This window comes from Apodemus sylvaticus, chromosome 1 (assembly GCF_947179515.1).
Source record: "Apodemus sylvaticus chromosome 1, mApoSyl1.1, whole genome shotgun sequence".
NCBI lineage: Eukaryota > Metazoa > Chordata > Mammalia > Rodentia > Muridae > Apodemus > Apodemus sylvaticus.
In genome coordinates, this window is record NC_067472.1 from 163,097,398 (window position 1) to 163,118,596 (window position 21,199).

Here is a 21,199-nt window from a genome sequence, read left to right on the forward strand (position 1 = left end):
GGTATGCTCTAAGAGCAAGAATTGACAAATGGGACCTCATAAGGTTACAGAGTTTCTGTAAGGCAAAGGACACCATCAAGAGGACAGATCGGCAACCAACAAATTGGGAAAAGATCTTCACCAATCCTACATCAGAAAGAGGGCTAATATCCAATATATATAAAGAACTCGTGAAGTTAGACTCCAGAAAAGCGAACAACCCTATTAAAAATGGGGTACAGAGTTAAACAAAGAATTCTCACCTGAAGAACTTCGGATGGCGGAGAAGCATCTTAAAAAATGCTCAACTTTATTAGTCATTTGGGAAATGCAAATCAAAACAACACTAAGATTTCATCTTACACCAGTCAGAATGGCTAAGATTAAAAATTCAGGAGACAGCTGGTGTTGGAGAGGGTGTGGAGAAAGAGGAACACTCCTCCACTGCTGGTGGGGTTGCAAATTGGTACAACCACTCTGGAAATCAGTCTGGCGGTTCCCCCGAAAACTGGGCACCTCACTTCCAGAAGATCCTGCTATACCACTCCTGGGCATATATCCAGAGGATTCCCCACCATGTAATAAGGATACATGCTCTACTATGTTCATAGCAGCCCTATTTATAATTGCCAGATGCTGGAAAGAACCCAGGTATCCCTCAACAGAAGAGTGGATGCAAAAAATGTGGTATATCTACACAATGGAGTACTTTTCAGCCATTAGAAACAATGAATTCATGAAATTATTAGGCAAATGGATGGAGCTAGAGAACATCATACTAAGTGAGGTAACCCAGACTCAAAAGGTGAATCATGGTATGCACTCACTAATAATTGGTTATTAACCTAGAAAATTGGAATACCCAAAACATAATCCACACATCAAATGAGATACAAGAAGAAAGGAGGAGTCGCCCCTGGTTCTGGAAAGACTCAGTGAAACAGTATTCGGCAAAACCAGAACGGGGAAGTGGGAAGGGGTGGGAGGGAGGGCAGAGGAAGAGAAGGGGGCTTATGGGACTTTCGGGGAGTGGCGGGGGGCTAGAAAAGGGGAAATCATTTGAAATATAAATAATTTATATTGAATAAAAAAATTAAAAAAATATATAAAAAAGAAAAAAAAATAATAGGCCCTACAAAACCTCTCATGTTCCATGGTCACAACTCACAATTCTGTATAAAAGTTTGTTATAAAGTTTTGATATAAAAATGAAATAATCAAGTGGCAAATACTTTAAGTGCAGCACAGGGTCTGCACAGGGTCTTCAATTTATTATTTACAAGGCTGAAATCTCTTTGCACTGTAACAGAATTTAATACAGATGACTTAGTAATTAAGTCAATTAAAATATTCGTTCTTCACACAGTGACAGATTTCACTTTTTGGTCATATTTCTCTTTCTCCCTGTATTTGTCTTTGTCGTTGTTGTTGTTGTTGTTGTTTTTGTTGTTGTTGTTTTTGTTGTTGTTCTCCTCCTCCTCCTCCTTTTCCTCCTGCTCCTCCTCCTGTTCCTCCTGTTCTTCCTCCTCCTCCTCCTCCTCCTCCTCCTCCTCCTCCTCCTCATCCTCCTCCTCCTCCTCATCCTCCTCCTCCTCCTCATCCTCCTCCTCATCCTCCTTCTTCTTGTGTTATATTTCTGGCTTTTCTCCATTTCACCATCAGCACCTGCGTGCTTCTTATGCTTCTGGTGATTTTTTTTGGTCTTCTTTTTCTTCTCTCCTGTCTTGGCTTCCTGCTGAGCTGGCACTGCTGCTGTGACTCCGGGTCTTGCTACTCGAAGGGCAATAGCTTCTACTTGGGCTAACACTGGGTCTACTTTAGCTCTGGCTCCTGTCTGCACCTAGCTGGCTGGCTGTTGCCACAGTCAAGCTTTTTTGCTTTCTCTGTTGTTTTTTTCTCTCTCTCTCTTTTATATAGATACATAAACTTTTAATTATATGTTTGGAGAATATATAGTAACATTTGACACAGGTACTTAATAAGCACATCCTTTTTGGGCAAATAGTGCACACTTTTACATTTTTGTTATTCTCTTTTTTTTTTTTACTAGTTATTTTCTTTATTTACATTTCAAATGTTATCCCATTTTCTCATTTCCCCTCCGAAACCCCCTATCCCATCCCCACTCCCCCTGCTCACCAACTCACCCACTCCTACTTCCCTGCCCTGGCATTCCCTTACACTGTGGCATGGAGTCTTCACAGGACCAAGGGCCTCTCCTCTCATTGATGTCCAACAAGGCCATCCTCTGCTACATATGCAGCTGAAGACATGGGTTCCTGGGAGCTCTGTAGGGTCTGGTTGGTTCATATTGTTGTTCCTTTTATGGGGCTGCTAGCTCCTTCAGCTCCTTCAGTCCTTTCTCTAGCTTCTCAATTGGGGATCCTGTGTGGCTCAGTGGTTGTTTTCTCTTTCAAGACTTTGGAGATACTGTCAACAGCTTCTTCTTCCTTCACAGACCCATTACTCTTACTATTGCTCTCATTATTGTCTGGTACAAAAGTAGCCTCATCTGTCTCTCTAGTTAGATCAGAGTAAAGCCTCAGCTGGGGTTTTGGGTCGATGGTGCTCTTCTCAATCTGCCCAGCAGCCGGCTCCTTTTCGATGGGAGGGTCTGGTGGGTTAGGTATATATGGGAATCTTCGGCCACTGGATTCTCTTGCTTTGAGCTTCAGCAGGATGCTTCTCCCATTCCTTCCCAGAATTTTTATCTACAGACTTCGTCTCTTCACATGGGTATTTAGTTTCATAGGCTTTATGACCATGAGGCTTTTTGTCTCTCGGGGGACTAGAATTACGTTTTTTCAACTCGGTTTCCTTTTTAAGTAAATCTCTCTCCTCCCTAAGCTAAGATAAAGACTCTACTCCAAGGAAGAGAGTCTTTTTTTCTTGCTAATTCTCTTCTCTCATCTCTTTATTTGGAACTGGAATAATCTCTGCTACTGTAGTCTTCTTTCTAGTCTCTCCCAGGAGTAAAGTCTTATTTGAGGAATCACGAACAGACTCATGTTACTCTGAACTCCTGGTCTCTTTGGAAGACTGAGAGAGATTCTTCAGATGTCTATGTTCACTCAAGCTGTCATTCAGTTCACCCCAGTACTCTCCTTGTTTGGCTGGGCACTGCTCTTCCTCCTGTCAGGGTTGTCCTTCTCCAACCCTGAGTGAGCCCGGTCGTTGGCCCTCCCCTTCTCACTGAACACAGAGCCCTTGGAGGTCCTGAGTTCCTGCTGCATCCTTGGGAAGCTTCTGAATTTTCTTAGACTGCTCACTTTCTTTCTCAGTGTAGTTAACTCTCTGATGGTTTTGTAGTACCACTTTTTTTATAATACTCCATGGCTTCCCTACACTCTGTATAGGTTGTGTGGGGAATGTCTTCTTATTCAGATTCAAATCATCTTTATTCCATATGGACTGAGGAAGCAAAGTCCTAACATCTTCAGTAGGAGCTGTGTTATCATTACATTCCTCCATAGTTTTAATGATTGTTGGCTTTGCATCTGTCTTTTCTTCAGATTTTCTCACAGGACTGCCTCCATTTGAGCTTGTACTGGTGTAATCTACAAGAATGGAGTAGGAACTTTGGTTCCAGCCACTTTCCCTAGGACCTGTCCCTTGACTTTTTCCTGTTTGATTTTGCTAGATATTGACTCCAATTTTTCAGAGGGCTCTTTTGTAGTAGATGTGTTTTCTGCATTCCCAATTTTTCTTCTAGTTTCTCTGTTGAGTTTGATTGGGGGGTGGGGCTGGGGTAGTGGATGATGCAATAATCTTATCTTTGTCTGGGGTGCTTCCCAACTTTTCATCATTACCTTCCATTTCCTGCTTTGGTGATGGTTTCACTATTTCTGTTCCTTCTTTTTTCATTGAAGACAACTCAAAATCTTTATCTATACTCTTTCTTCAGTTTCTCTCCCTTGCTATCAAGTAGTTTATTTTTTTCTCAGGCTTCTTGGACGTGTCATCTTTACTCACTGGCTTTTCTGACTTGATTTCTTTGGAACAGTCCTTTTTTTAACCTTCTCTTTCTTGACTGGCTTGGTCTCCTGGTGTTTGTTTGCAGATTTAGAGTGGGTTTTTCTCAGGGTTCTTGTGACCTTCTCATCCTTCTGAGAAGATGAGGAAGGTTTTACAGAGTCAATCTTTGTAGCCTCCTCTTTGTCTTTTTTGAGTGGACGTTCAGACCAAGGAGATTTTACAAGCTCTCTGTCTACCTTTTCTTGGAGTTCTTTAGAAGGTTTTAAAACATTGTCTTTCTTTTCTGTTTGGTCTTGTCATTTTTACTTTTGGCTTATCCTTTTCTCACTTGCCTTTTTCAGATACTGATTTCAAACGGATAGATTCTGCATCCATTGTTTCATTCATAATAGCTAGAGCATCATCTCTGCTTCAGAGAACAATCAGTGTATCTGTCTTAGTCTCATCAACCCCTGATGATTCCCTGGATTTCTTAGAAGTCTCCAGTAGCTCTGGATTCAAGAAGCTCTCACTCTCTTCCTCTTTTCTTCATTTCCTGTGTTTTATTCTGGGATTTTATTTTTCATTTCAAATGATTTCCTCTTTTCAGGTATTTCCTTCAGAAATCCCCTATCCCATCCCCCCTCCCCCTTCCTCTATGAGGGTGCTCACCCCACCCACACTCTCCTATCCTCCCACTCTGGCATTCACCAACATTCGGGCACTGAACAACCTCAGGCCCAAGGTCCTCTGCTCCCACTGATGTCCAACATATGCTAATTTCCTTTGCTGTCTCCTAGAACATTTTCAATCTCCTTCTCTTTCAATTTTGGATTATCTTTTGGATTGTGACTAACTCTTGTTGAAAGCATTTCTGGATAGCTTCCACCTAAATTTCTATGACTTTGTCCAGCAGCATAGTTTTCTCTGTGCCCTCTTGTAAAGGGTGAATTTCTGATAGTAAGAGGTAAAAGTCTCTCTGGAGAATACACCTCTCTGTGTGTAGAGAATCTATGCTGCACACACGCACAGCATATCTTTCAGTACCTCTCATACCACTCATGGTATTTTTTTCCCTTTCCTGGTAGTGTTCTTTCTCAAATGGGTTTCTAAATCTATACTTTGCCCATAATAGTCTTTGATGTCATAAGTGGGTAGAACTTCTATGTATCTATTAGAATACTCACACTCTGTTTAACCTTGAGGTACAGTGGATTTAGTGGGAGACTTTCCCCTAAATACTTGAGGAGTTCTGGACTGATAGTGGTATCCTCTATAGGGAGGTGACATTGACCTAGATTGGTGGTATCCATGAGTTCTGGACCATGAACAGTAATTGCTGATCTTCTCTCTGCTTCTCCTGGAGTATGGGGCTGATCTTGAATAGGAGCAAGGATGTGAGTGGCTGAAGGGTCTAGAGCAAGAACATGAACATGTTGAGCCACACATTGACTCTGAGTAAGTGTATGAACTTCTTGAATATGATGACACACAATAGGAAGATTTAGACTCTTCCTTTAGTCGTCCTTGCTCTCTATAAAATTCTTCTCTGTATGAAGGAGTTGCTTGTTTTCTAGGAATGGTAGTTGAATGGGTAGTCTGCACATCTATTATATTGGCAAGAGTTGGTGGAACCCCTGGAGAAAGGACACTATATCCTGCTTGTGGAGGCTGGCCAGGAGGAATCTGAGGAGAAAACTGTGGATGAGGTACACCTAGAGAAAGAGGAAGGTAAAGGGGAGGAAGGAGATGCAAAGGAGCTGGTGGGACAGGCACAGAGACTGGAGTTGCTGGTAGCAATGGACCTTGAGTCCTCTGTGATCCTTTGCTGTGGTCTTTGCCCCTGTTTATACTTCTATAACAGCTTCTTTCTCCTCTTCTAATTTGCTGTGGTTGAAAAATTAGGTACCTGAGCTTTTTGGAATGTTCCCAACTTGGTTGACCACCACTTGAACTATCAGCATTTATTCTCACTAGACAAATTGGAAAGATTGGCACCTGGTAGCACTTTTATTCCATAAGAGCAGTATTAAAAATTGAAGAGACTTGCATTGAATGTTCTGATGTAAGTGCAGCAGCTGGTAATGATTTATGATCAGAATCCTGAAAGGATCCATCTGATTTTTTGAAATGGACAGATGTAGATACATTGCAGTTGTATCAGGTACTGGAGCTGGGGCAGAAGATGAATTTCCAGACACAGAAGGAGACAAGGAAAATGGATTTGAAGTTAATGAAGATATGGAGGGAATTTGGTGACCTGAGGGAGATGTCACTGGAATCAGAGGATCCTGCTGTCTTGATATGGAAGACCTAATCCTAGGCTGCAGCTTCTGTTGAAAGAGTGGCCTTGGTGGTAGTATTGGGGGTATGGGTGGGGTTAAGTGTTTTCTTAGTCTTTTTGGATAGCCAGTTCTATTTTGAAAGTTATTCACAGTCTGCCTTAAAAACTTGTTGGCAAATAAATCATCAGGAGAAACATCATTTTTCTGACATGTTGGACATATATGTTCCTTTGACTCCAGGAGTGTTGTTCTTAAACATTTATCACAGCAGGGTATGAGCACTGCATGTGTCATGTCTTTGCAGATGAGGCACAAGAGCTCATGTGGGATAGGATCACCTTTTTTTTTTTCTGAAGGAGATGATGGTTCCTCTGATAAGAAGGGTGGTTTCTCTTTCTTTCCAATTGTATAGGCCTCTGCATGTATAGTTGATATTACATATTTTCCAGTATTCATAACCATTGCATTTTTCATGTTAGGATCTTTCATTCCCATCATAAAACTACTAGGAATTCCACTGCACTTTTTGATCCTGTGACCAGATTCCAAGTTCTTATCCCTATTTGTTGGGCAATTCTTAATATAATGACAAGGTTTACCACAACAAAGGCAGATGTAAGATGGAGGTGGCACACCTACCAGAGTTTTCTTCATGTAATTGACTGGGTCATAGTCATGGACAGATTGCAGCATCATTGCTTTAATTTTGTCTTCCTCAGAAGCATTGGCTTCAGCCAGATTGGCAGTCTTGTAAGCTGGGCCAGAGAAATAGATTCAGAAGAATCATCAATTGCTTTTCTAGGTGCCATCCCTTTTTCAGTTCTCCGTTGAACATAGGTCTTGCTTGTGGACTTAACATCTCTGCTAGGAATTCTTCTGACAATCACAGATGAATATTTAGGAATGAGCACATTATCATCAGTATATTCTTCTTTGGTCTCTGTGTGGATGATTTACAGATCACTATTGGCAGCTTTCAGATTTTCCTTCCCTATAATCTGCTTCTTCAAGTAGCACAGGGAGATGTGGATCCCATCGAACTTGATGATGTCGTAGATGAGTATAGAGGAAAATTTATAATGCACACAGGACATTGTGGCAAAGGATTCCTTGTGCTAGTTACCAATCCAACCACTGAATTTGACAAATTCTGGATCTCAATCTTTTGGGTTGGAAGGAACTCAGTTCTACCAAACAGACTGGAAGAGAATAAAGGATTTGCTGGGTCACTATAAATTAAATCCATGAGCATATTTCCATATTTAAGACCACACCTGGCATATTGGTGCCTCAGTGCAGGGGGATGATTAAAGCTCAGCAGATTCACTCCGTTAGATAGCAGATTCAATCCTTTCTCTAGACACCATAGTTAATTCCTTTAGGAAATGCAACCCCTTATCCATAGGCCACACCCTACACTTGACAGAATCTAATCAGAGGAGGAATTTGCATCTCTGGGAAACAGGCATTCAATAGGATGTCCTGAAGCTCTTCTTTCTCCCTCAGAGACTTTGTTTCCTGGGCTTACAGACACACTGAAGAGTAAGCATTAAGTGGTGAGGAGTAACGTACCACTTAATAAATTGGACATGATAACAAATATAAGGAACACTCAGTGATAACTCAATGCAAGGTAAAAGGCAGTGTATGAGTTAGGATTCTCTAGAGTGACAGAACTTATAATGTGAATCTCTCTCTCTCTCTCTCTCTCTCTCTCTCTCTCTCTCTCTCTGTGTGTGTGTGTGTGTGTGTGTGTGTGTGTGTGTCTCAATTTTTTACTTGCATATACAGACATGCACACATATTTGAATCTATATATGGGACTTATGTACATGGGCTTAATTAGAATGACTTAAAGAATGTTCTCCAGCTCATCCGATGATGTCTGATTATGAATGAAAAGTACAAGTATCCAAAACTGCTCATCCAATGAGGCTCAAAGTCTCAGCTGGTCTTCAGTAGAAGTGGGAATCCCAACAAAATAGGCTCTAAAGTCAGAGAAGGAGTACACTTGCTAGCAAGCCAAGAGGAAAAAGCAAGTGTTTCCTTCTTCCATGTCCTATTTACTTGATTGACAGAAGAGGATGTGGCCAAAGCTAAGGATGTGAATTTCTACCTTAAGATACCGATTAAAAGGGCAGGAGAGATGTTGATGTAGTTAAGATCGCTTGGATGCTCTTCCAGAGGAAGTTGACCTTTCTACTTTAAATTATATAGAAAAATCCCTCCCAGATGTGCACTACATTTTTGAATTTTATTTAATTTGAGCTGATGCAATCAAGTTGAGAACCAAGAATAGCCATCACAGGCATCCTTTCCCAGACTCAACACTATAGCAAAGTTGAGTCTGTCTATAGCTACATGAGACTGTATCGGAAGAGTAAAGGAAAGACAGAAAGCTTGGCCCACTGAAAGCTAAATTCGTAAGTAGACATTACATTAAACAGGAGAGCTAGTTAGGAAATAAAAGGGACAGGGAAAGAGAATGGACCCCTCCTCCTGCTCTTGATTGGTTTCTGTTACTCAGAAGTTGACATTCAGGTCTTTCAGATAATCATCCAGGCCTGGGTATCAGCCTCACACATTGCTGTGGCCCTTAGGTAAACCCCTTCCCATAATACTTCTCACTCAGTGCATCTTGCTTTTATGCTCATTGAATACACTTACTAACTTTTCTGCTCTCTGACTTATAGTATTCCTTCATTGCTAGTCCTCACAGTGACTCCTCATGTCCTGGATTTCCTGGATGTTTTGGGTTACAAGCTTTATGCATTTTGCATTTTCTTTAACTGTTGAGTCCATTGTTTCTATGGTATCTTCAGCATCTGAGATTCTTTCTTCTATCTCTTGTATTCTGTTGTTGATATTTGCATCTATGTCCTCCGATTTCTTCCCAAGGTTTTCTATCTCCAAAGTTGTCTCCCTTTGAGTTTTCTTAGTTGTTTCTACTTCTGATTTTAGAGCATGGATGGTTTTGCTTAGCTCCTTCACTTGCTTGTTTGTATTTTCCTGTAACTCTTCAAGAGATTTTTGTGTTTCCTCTTTCATGATCTCAGCCTGTTGACCAAAGTTCTCCTGTATTTCTTTAAGTGATTTTGTGTTTCCTCCTTATTGGCTTTTGTATTCTCCTGAATTTCTTTCAATGCTTTTTGTGTTTCCCTTGTAAGGGCTTCTAACTTTTGATCCATTTTCTCCTGAATTTCTTTAAGTATGTCCTTCATGTGTTCCTGTACCAGCATCATGACCATTGATTTTAAATCCAAATCATGTTTTTCTGGTGTGATTGGGTATCCAGGACATGCTGTTAAAGGAGAATTGGGTTCAGATGCTGACATATTACCTTGATTTCTGTTAGTGCCTTTTGCCATCTAGTTCTCACTAGTGTTAGTTGGTCTTGTTGTCAATGCTGGACTCACCAGTGCAAGCTGCCTCTACCCAGCTGGCCTCTGTTGCACAGCTGACCTCCTGAATTGCCTGGAGACAGGGGCCTGGGGCCCAGGCTGTTCAGATCCTGAAGCAGAGACCTGAAGGCTCCCGCCTGGGGCCTGCTGAACTCACCAGAGAATACTGACTCCTCCCAGCGGGCCTTCTGGGTGCCCCTCTTGCCTCTTGCAGTGCCTGAAGATGTGGTGTTGTAGCCCAGGCTGTTCTGGATCCAGAAGCAGAGATTTGAAGGCTCCCGCCAGAGGCCTTAGGACTGGAACTTAAACTCTGGGGACTGGACCCACCTGAGCACTCTGTGTCCTCCCAGCCTGTTTCCAGGTGCACAGCCACATTAACTCTTTATTGGCGATAAAAGGGCAATTATCTTCAATTTGGAAAGTGTCTGGTAGAGCTGAAATGGGAGGAATTGTTTACCTGAGAAAATGGTTTGGAATGGTGTCATTAGGCCATTAAAACTGCCATATATATGTATCTGTGTAAGTGTACTTATATATAAATATTTATTTTATATATATATAAATAATTGCAGTGCTTTCATTAGTTAAAATAAAGGTCAAGACAATTTTATAAATGTCACTGAGATGAAATATCTCTATTCAGTTTTTTCATCAAATGTGGCTTTAAATATAATTGAATATACATATAATATATGCATATATATGAAAAATGAAATTTATTGCCCAAAACAATTTCCAGAGGACTATTGAAAACGTAAGTCTGAGATTTTATGTCTGAGTAGATATTTGGAAATGAATCTATACATTAAAGTAAAGAAGTGCAGGATCCTAGTATTGAGGCACAAATAAACTAGCATATATGATCTGATTTTATCATACTTGGAGTTGAACTCACAATTGATATCTCAGAAACATAATCAATATTGAATGGCTGCCCTAAAGGTAATTTTTTGGATATTTTCTTTATTCATCTTTCAAATGTTTTCCCTGTTCCAGGTTTCCCCGTCCCATCCCCACTCACTTAATGAAAATAAAGGCACAACATACACAAACTTATGGGACAAAATGAAAGCAGTGCTATGAGGAAAACTCATAGCTATGAATGCCTACAAAAAAACAAACTAGGGAGAGCATACACTAGCAGATTAGCAGAACACCTGAAAGATTTAGAAGAAAAAGAATCTAATACACCTAAGAGGAGTAGAAGGCAGGAAATCATGAAACTCAGGGCTGAAATCAACCAAGTTGAAACAAAAAGAACTATACACAGAATCAACAAAAGTAGGAGCTGGTTCTTTGAGAAAATCAACAAGATAGAAAAACCTTTAGCCAGACTACCCAGAGGGCACAGAGACAGTATCCAAATTAACAAAATCAGAAATGAAAAGGGTGACATAACAACAGAAACTGAGGAAATTGAAAAAAATATCATATCCTCCCAGAAAAGCCTATACTCAAGAAAACTGAAAAATCTGGATGAAATGGACAATTTCCTAGACAGATACCAATTACCAAAATTTTATCAGTATCAGACCATCTAAGAGGACCCATAACCCCTAAAGAAATAGAAGTAGTCATTGATATTCTCCCAACTCAGAAAAGTACAGGACCAGATGACTTTAGTGTAGAATTCTACCAGACATTCAAAGGAGACCTAATGCCAATATTTTTCAAACTATTCCACAACATAGAAACAGAAGGAACATTTCCTGACTCCTTTTGTGAAGCCACAATTTAGCTGATACCACAACCACACAAAGATCCAACAAAAAAAGAGAACCTTAGACCAATTTCCCTTATGAATATCAATGGAAATATCCTCAATAAAATTCTTGCCAACCGAATCCAAGAACACATCAAAACAATCATTCACCATGATCAAGTAGGCTTCATCTCAGGGATGCTGCGATGGTTCAATATGTGGAAATCCATCAATACAGCAATCCACTACATAAACAAAATCAAAGGAAAAAACCACATGTTCATTTCATTAGATGCTGAAAAAGCATTTGATAAAAGTCAGCATCCATTCTTGTTAAAGGTTTTGGAAAGAACAGGAGTTCAAGGCCCATACCTAAACATAATAAAAGCAATATAAAGCAAACCAATAGCCAACATCAAACTAAATGCAGAGAAACTTGAAGCAATCTCACTAAAATCAGGGACTAGACAAGGCTGCCCTTTCTCTCTCTCTCTCCATATTTATTCAATATGGTACTTGAAGTTCTAGCTAGAGCAATTAGACAACACAAGGAGGTCAAAGGGATACAGATTGGAAAGGAAGTAGTCAAACTATCACTATTTGCAGATGATATGATAGTATACTTAAGTGACCCAAAAACTCCACCAGAGAACTGCTACAGATAATAGAAAACATCAGCAATGTAGCTGGTTATTAAATGAACTCAAACAAATTTGTAGCTTTCATATATTCAAAGGATAAACAGGCTGAGAAGAAATTATGGAAATGACACCCTTCACAATAGCCACAAACAATATAAAATATCTTTGTGTGACTCTAAACAAACAAGTGAAATATCTGTATGAGAGGACCTGCAAGCCTTTGAAGAAAGAAATTGAAGAAGACCTCAGAAGGTGGCAAAATTTTCCTTGCTCTTGGATTGGCAGTATTAATTTAGTAAAAATGGCCATCTTTCCAAAAGCAATCTACAGATTCAATGCAATACCAATCAAAATCCCAACTCAATTCTTCATAGACTTAGAAAGAACAATTCTCAAATGCATCTGCAACAACAAAAAACCCAGGATAGCTAAAACTGTTCTCAACAGTAAAAGAACTTCTGGGGCAATCAGTATCCCCAATATCAAGCAGTACTAAAAAGCAATTTTGTTAAAAACTAAATGGTATTGGTACAGTGACAGGCAAGTAGATCAATGGAAAATAATTGAAGATCCAGAAATGAACCAACAGAATTATGGTCACTTGATCTTTGATAAAGGAGCAGAAAGCATTCAATATAAAAAAAGATAGCCTTTTCAACAAATGGTGCTGGTTCAACTGGAGGTCAGCATGGAAAAGAATACAAATTGATCCATTCTTACCTCCATGTACTAATCTCAAGTCCAAGTTGTTCAAGAAATTCAACATAAGACCAGAAACAATGAAACTAAAAGAAAACAGACTTGGGAAGCCCCTTGAGAACATAGGCACAGAGGAAAATTTCCTCAACAGAACACCAGTAGCATATGCTCTAAGATCAAGAATTGACAAATGGAACCTCATAACACTGAAAAGTTTCTGTAAGGCAAAAGACACTGTTAAAAGGACAAAATGGCAACCAACAAATTGGGAAAAACAAATTGGGATGTAGTGTTGATCTTTATCAACACTACATCCCTCAGAGGCCTTATATCCAATTTATTCAAAGAACTCAAGAATGTAGACTGCTGAGAGCCAAATATCCTCCTTAAAATGTGGGGTACAGAGCTAAACAAAGATTTTTCACCTGAGGAATATTGAATAGCTGAGAAGCACCTAAAGAAATGTTTAACATCCTTAGTCATCAGGGAGGGAAATGCAAATCAAAACAAACCTGAGATTTCACCAAACACCTGTAAAAATGGCTAAGATCAAATATTCAGGAGAAAAAAATGCTGCTGAGGATGTGGAAAAAGAGGAACACTCCTCCACTGTTGGTCGGGTTGCAAGCTGGTACTACCATTCTGGAAGTCAGTCTGGTGGTTCCTCAGAAAACTTGGAATTATACTTCCAGTGGACTCTGCTATACCACTCCTGGGCATACACCCAGAGAATTCCCCAGCATGTAATAAGGATACATGCTCCACTATGTTCATAGCAGCTCCATTTATTTATTTATTTTTTCATTCGATATATTTTTTATTTACATTTCAAAGGGTTTCCCCTTTTCTAGCCCCGCACTTCCCGAAAGTCACATAAGCCACCTTCTCTCCCCGTGTCCTCCCATCCAGCCCTTCCCACATCCCCGTCCTGGTTTTGCCTTATACTGCTTCACTGAGTCTTTCCAGAACAAGGGGCCACTCCTCCGTTCTTCTTGTACCTCATTTGATGTGTGGATTATGTTTTGGGTATTCCAGTTTTCTAGGTTATTATCCACTTATGATTTATCTTTTGAGTCTGGGTTACCTCACTTAGTATGATGTTCTCCAGCTCCATCCATTTGCCTAAGAATTTCATGAATTCATTGTTTCTAATGGCTGAATAGTACTCCATTGTGTAGATATACCACATTTTTTGCATCCACTCTTCTGTTGAGAGATACCTGGGTTCTTTCCAGCTTCTGGCAATTATAAATAGGGCTGCTATGAACATAGTGGAGCACGTATCCTTATTACATGCTGTGGAATCTTTTGGGTATATGCCCAGGAGTGGTATAGCAGGATCTTCTGGAAGTGACATGCCCAGTTTTCTGAGGAACAGCCAGACTGCTTTCCAAGGTGGTTGTACCAATTTGCAACCCCACCAGCAGTAGAGGAGTGTTCCTCTTTTTCCACATCCTCACCAACACCTGCTGTCTCCTGAATTTTTAATCTTAGCCATTCTGACTGGTGTAAGGTGAAATCTCAGGGTTGTTTTGATTTGCATTTCCCTAATGACTAATGAAATTGAGCATTTTTTAAGATGTTTCTCCACCATCCGAAGTTCTTCAGGTGAGAATTCTTTGTTTAACTCTGTACCCCATTTTTTAATAGGGTTGTTTGGTTTTCTGGTGTCTAACTTCTTGACTTCTTTATATATATCGGATATTAGCCCTCTATCTGATGTAGGATTGGTTCAGATCTTTTCTCAATTTGTTGGTTGCCGATTTGTCCTTTTGATGGTTTACTTTGATTTACAGAAACGTTGTAATTTTATGAGGTCCCATTTGTCAATTCTTGTTCTTAGAGCATACGCTATTGGTGTTCTGTTCAGAAACTTTCTCCCTGTACCGATGTCCTCAAGGGTCTTCCCCAGTTTCTTTTCTATTAGCTTCAGAGTGTCTGGCTTTATGTGGAGGTCCTTGATCCATTTGGATTTGAGCTTAGTACAAGGAGACAAGGATGGATGAGTTTTTCCCATTTTTTTTGAGGTCTTCTTCCATTTCCTTCTTCAGAGTCCTGAAGTTCTTGTCATACAGATCTTTCACATGTTTGGTAAGAGTCACCCCAAGATACTTTATACTGTTTGTGGCTATTGTGAAGGGAGTCATTTCCCTAATTTCTTTTTCAGCCTGCTTATCCTTTGAGTATAGGAAGGCCACCGATTTGCTTGAGTTGATTTTATAACCTGCCACTTTGCTGAAGTTGTTTATCAGCTGTTGGAGTGCTCTAGTGGAGTTTTTTGGGTCATTTAGGTAGACTGTCATGTCATCTGCATATAATGATAGTTTGACTTCTTCCTTTCCAATTTGTATCCCTTTGACCTCCTTATGTTGTCGATTTGCCCGAGCTATTACCTCAAGTACAATATTGAAAAGATAAGGAGAAAGGGGGCAGCCTTGTCTGGTCCCTGATTTCAGTGGGATTGCTTCAAGTTTCGCTCCATTTAGTTTGATGCTGGGTACCGGTGGTTTGCTGTATATTGCTTTTATTTTGTTTTTTTTTTCATTTTTATATTTATTTATTTATATTATTTTTATTTACATTGCAAATGATTTCCCCTTTTTTGGGTCCCCACTCCCCACAAGTCCCATAAGCCCTCTTCCGTCCCCCTATTCTTCCATCTACCCCTTCCCACTTCCCTGTTCTGGAATTCCCCTATACTCTTGCACTGAGTCTTTCCAGAACCAGGGGCCACTCCTCCATTCTTTCTGGACATCATTTAATGTGTGGATTATGTCCTGGGTATTCAAAGTTTCTAGGCTAATATCCACTTATCAGTGAGTGCATACCATGATTGATCTTTTGAGACTGGGTTACCTCACTTCGTATGATGTTCTCCAGCTCCATCCATTTGTCTAAGAATTTCATGAATTCAATGTTTCTAATGGCTGAATAGTACTCCATTGTGTAAATATACCACATTTTTTGTATCCATTCCTCCGTTGAAGTACATCTAGGTTCTTTTCAGCTTCTGGCTATTACAAATAGGGCTGCTATGAACATAGTGGAGCATGTGTCCTTATTGCATGCTGAAGAATCCTCTGGATATATGCCCAGTAGCGGTATAACAGGGTCCTCAGGAAGTGACATGTCCAGTTTTCTGAGGAACCGAAAGACTGATTTCCAAAGTGGTTGCATCATCTTGCAATTCCACCAGCAGTGGAGGAGTGTTCCTCTTTCTCCACATCCTCGCCAACACCTGCTGTCTCCTGAGTTTTTGACCTTAGCCATTCTGACTGGTGTGAGGTGAAATCTAAGGGTTGTTTTGATTTGCATTTCCCTAATGATTAATGATGTTGAACATTTCTTAAGGTGTTTCTCAGCTCTCCGAAGTTCTTCATGTGAAAATTCTTTGTTTAGCTCCGTACCCCACTTTTTAGTGGGGTTATTTGGATCTCTGGGTTCTACTTTCTTGAGTTCTTTGTATATATTAGATGTTTGCCCTCTGTCGGATTTAGGGTTGGTGAAGATTCTTTCCCAGTCTGTTGGTTGATGTTTTGTCCTTTTGACAGTGTCCTTTGCCTTACAGAAACTTTGTAGTTTTATGAGGTCCCATTTGTCAATTCTTGATCTTAGAGCATAAGCTATTGGTGTTCTATTCAGGAACTTTTCCCCTGTGCCCATGTCCTCCAGGGTCTTCCCCAGTTTTTTTTTTTTCAATTAGTTTCAGTGTGTCAGGTTTTATGTGGAGGTCCTTGATCCATTTGGAGTTGAGCTTGGTACAAGGAGATAAGAATGGATCGATGCGCATTCTTCTGCATGCTTACCTCCAATTGAACCAGCACCATTTGTTGAAAAGAAATGTCGAAGACCAAGTGACCATAGGTGTGTTGGTTCATTTCTGGGTCTTCAATCCTATTCCATTGATCCGCTTGCCTGATGTTGTACCAATACCATGCAGTTTTTATCACTATTGCTCTGTAGTAGAGTTTAAAGTCTGGGATATTGAATCCACCTGAAGTTCTTTTACTGTTGAGAATAGTTTTAGCTATCCTGGCTTTTTTGCTTTTCCAGATGAATTTGAGAATTGCTCTTTCTAGCTCTATGAAGAACTGGGTTGGGATTTTTATCGGAATAGCATTGAATCTGTAGATTGCCTTTGGGAAGATGGCCATTTTAACTATATTAATCCTGCCAATCCACGAGCATGGAAGGTTTTTCCATTTTCTGAGATCTTCTTCGATTTCCTTCTTCAGAGATCTGAAGTTCTTGTCATATAGCTCTTTCACTTGTTTGGTTAGAGTCACCCCAAGTTACTTTATGTTGTTTGTAGGTATTGTGAAGGGGGTCATTTCCCTAATTTCTTTCTCAGTCTGCTTATGCTTTGAATATATAAAGGCTACTGATTTGCTTGTGTTGATTTTGTAGCCAGCCACTTTGCTGAAGTTGTTTATCAGCTGTAGGAGTTCTCTAGTAGAGTTTTTAGGGTCACTTAAGTATACGATCATATCATCTGCAAATAGTGATAATTTGACTTCTTCCTTTAAAATTTGTATCCCTTTGACTTCCTTCTGTTGTCTAATTGCTCTAGCTAGGACTTCAAGAACTATATTGAAAAGATATGGGGAGAGGGGGCAGCCTTGTCTAGTCCCTGATTTTAGTGGGATTGCTTCAAGTTTCTCTTCATTTAGTTTGATGTTGGCTACCAGTTTGCTGTATATTGCTTTTACTATGTTTAGATATGGGCCTTGAATTCCTGTCCTTTCCAAGACTTTTAGCATGAAAGGATGCTGAATTTTGTCAAATGATTTTTCAGCATCTAATGAAATGATCATGTGGTTTTTTTCTTTGAGTTTGTTTATGTAGTGGTTAGCTTTTATGGATTTCCGTATATTGAACCATCCCTGCATCCCTGGGATGAAGCCTACTTGATCATGGTGGATGATCGTTTTGATGTGTTCTTGGATTCGGTGGGCAAGAATTTTATTTAGTATTTTTGCATCGATATTCATAAGGGAAATTGGCCTGAAATTCTCTTTCTTAGTTCGGTCTTTGTGTGGTTTTGGTATCAGCGTAATAGTGGCTTCGAAGAAGGAGTTGGGTAGTGTTCCTTCTGTTTCTATTTGGTGGAAGAGATTGAAGAGTATTGGTGTTAAGTCTTCTTTGAATGTCTGATAGAATTCTGCACTGAAACCATCTGGTCCTGTGCTTTTTTTGGTTGGAAGCCTATCTATGACCCCTACTATTTCTTTAGGGGTTATGGGTCTGTTTAGTTGGTCTATTTGATCCTGGTTTAATTTTGGTAATTGGTATCTGTCTAAGAAAATCTGAATTTCCTCCAGATTCTCCAGTTGTGTTGAGTACAGGTTTTTGTAGTAGGATCTGATGATTTTTTGAATTTCCTCAGTTTCTGTTGTGATATCTCCGTTTTCATTTCTAATTTTGTTAATTTGGATACTTTCTCTGTGCCCTTTGGTTAGTCTGGCTAAGGGTTTATCTATCTTGTTGATTTTTTCAAAGAACCAGCTTTTGGTCTTGTTGATTCTTTGTATGGTTCTCTCGGTTTCTACTTGATTGATTTCAGCCCTGAGTTTGATGATTTCTTGTCTTCTCCTCCTCCTGGGTGAATTAGCTTCTTCTTATTCCAGGGTTTTCAGTTGTTCCATTAATCTTCTAGTGTAATCTCTCTCGAATTTCTATTTGAAGGCACTCAAAGCTATGAGTTTTCCTCTTAGCACTGCTTTCAATGTGTCCCATAGATTTGTGTATGTTGTGCCTTCATTTTCATTAAATTCTAAGAAATCTTTGATTTCTTTCTTTATTTCTTCCTTGACCAAGTTGTCATTGAGTGGAGTATTATTCAGTTTGCATGTGTATGTGGGATTTCTGTTGTTTTTACTATTACTAAAGACCACTTTTACTCCATAGTGATCTGATAGGAGGCATGGGATTATTTCAATCTTCTTATATTTGTTGAGGTCTGTCTTGTGACCAACTATATGATCTATTTTGGAGAAGGTACCATGAGGTGCTGAGAAAAAGGTATATTCCTTTGCTTTGGGATAAAAAGTTCTATATATATATCTGTTAACTCCAATTGGTTCAAAGCTTCAATTAGTTTCATTGTCTCCCTGTTTAGTTTCTGTTTTCCTAATCGGTCCATTAGTGAGAGTGCAGTGTTGAAGTCACCCACAATTATTGTGTTAGGTGCAATGTGTACTTTGAGCTTTAGTAAAGTTTCTTTTATGAATGAGGGTGCCCTTGTATTTGGGGCGTAGATGTTCAGGATTGAGAGTTCTTCTTGTTGGATTTTTCCTTTGACCAGCAAGTAGTGACCTTCCATGTCTCTTTTGATGACATTAGGTTGAAAGTCAATTTTATATGAAATTAGAATGGCAACTCCGGCTTGTTTCCTGGGACCATTTGCTTGCAGAATTTTCTTCCAGCCTTTTACTCTAAGGTAATTTTTGTCTTTGACATTGAGGTGTGTTTCATGTAAGCAGAAAAAATGTACGGTCCTGTTTACGTAACCAATCTGTTAGTCTATGTCTTTTTATTGGGGAATTGAGTCCATTGATGTTAAGAGATATTAAGGAATAGTGATTGTTACTTCCTGTCATTTTTGACGTTATTTTTAAAATTTGATTGGTTAACTTCTTTTGGCTTTGATGAAAGAAGCTTAATATCCTGCTCTTGCCAGGGTATAGTTTCCCTCGTTGTACTGGTGCTTTCCCCCTATTAACCTTTGTAGGGCTGGGTTTGTAGAAAGATATTGTGTAAATTTGGTTTTGTCGTGGAATATCTTGGTTTCTCCATCTATAGTAATTGAGAGTTTCGCTGGGTATGGTAGTCTCAGCTGGCATTTGTGTTCTCTTAGAGTCTGCATGAGCTCCACCCAGGATCTTCTAGCTTTCATGGTCTCTGGTGAGAAATCTGGTGTAATTCTGATAGGTCTTCCTTTATATGTTACTTGCCCTTTTTCTCTTACTACCCTAAGTATTCTTTCTTTGTTTAGTACATTTGGGTTTTGATTATTATGTGACGGGAGGTATTTCTGTTCTGGTCCAGTCTGTTTGGAGTTTTGTAGGCTTCTTGTATATTAATGGGCATCTCTCTCTGTAGGTTAGGAAAGTTTTCTTCCATAATTTTGTTGAAGATATTTGCTGGCCCTTTAAGCTGTAAATCTTCATTCTCATCAATACCTATGATCCTTAGATTTGGCTTTCTCAGTGTGTCCTGGATTTCCTGGATATTTTAGGTTACAAACTTTTTGCATTTTGCATTTTCTTTAACTGTTGAGTCCATGGTTTCTATGGTATCTTCGGCATCTGAGATTCTTTCTTCTATCTCTTATATTCTGTTGTTGATATTTGCATCTATGTCCCCTGATTTCTTCCCAAGGTTTTCTATCTCCAAAGTTGTCTCCCTTTCTGCTTTCTTAGTTGTTTCTACTTCTGTTTTTAGATCCTGAAACTTTTTGCTCAGTTCTGTCATTTGCTTGTTTGTGTTTTCCTCTAATTCTTTAAGCGATTTTTGTGTTTCCTCTTTCATGACTTCTGCCTGTTGATCAAGGTTCTCCTGTATTTCTTTAAGTGATTTTTGCGTTTCCTTCTTTTTGGCTTTTGTATTCTCCTGAATTTCTTTCAATGACTTTTGTGTTTCCCTTGTAAGGGCTTCTAATTTTTGATCCATTTTCTCCTGAATTTCTTTAAGTATGTCCTTCATGTGTTCCTGTACTAGCATCATGACCAGTGATTTTAAATCCAAATCTTGTTTTTCTGGTGTGTTGGGCTATCCAGGACTTGCTAATGTTGGAGAATTGGGTTCAGATGCTGCCATAATGCCTTGGTTTCTGTTAGTCACGTTCCTACATTTGCCTTTAGCCATCTGGTTCTCCCAGGAGGTAGATGGTCTTATTGTCACTGGCTGGAGCTTCAACCTAGTGTGGATCTTTAAGGTTATTTCTGAAACACTGGATGACTGGGTTTCTTCTGGCGCAGATTACTGATATGCTGGTTTCCTCTTTTGTGCCTTTGGAGCCCTTCTCTGTCTTGCCTCAAGCAATGCTATACTTAGGTTGTCAAGGTCAACCAGGTGTTCTCTGTCTGCTCTATTATAGAGGGAAGAAGTTGTGGTGGGGGTCACTCCCTCTGTTGATTCTCACATAGGACACAGGTCCTACAATGGACTGGCTTGCAGGTGAACCGCCTATGTGCTCAGTTCCTGAGGGCAGGCAGACCCGTGGTGGTTTGCACCACCAGAAATCTAAAGCTCAGGGTGTTACAGTATCTAGTGAACCTTTTGTGTCCCTGCAGACAGCTAGTTTGACCGCAGGGCTTCTCTCCTTCCACAGCTTCCTGGGTGGGACAAGGGCCCTGAGCCTGGTTGGCTGGCAGACAAAAGCCTTCTAGGTGCTCAGTTCCTGAGTGCAGGCAGACCCCGGTGGTTTGCACCACCAGAAATCTAAGGCTCAGGGTGTTACAGTACCTAAAGATCCTTTTTGTGGCCCTGCAGACAGCAAATATGGCTTCAGGGCTTCTCTCCTTCCACTGCTTCCCG

General features: G+C 39.9%; 1 pseudogene; it reads right to left on the reverse strand.

Moving 5' to 3' along the window:
- Positions 1–1,337: 1,337 nt before the first annotated feature.
- LOC127682175 (E3 ubiquitin-protein ligase RBBP6-like) overlaps positions 1,338–21,199 on the reverse strand; it is a 58,697-nt pseudogene continuing 38,835 nt past the window's right edge.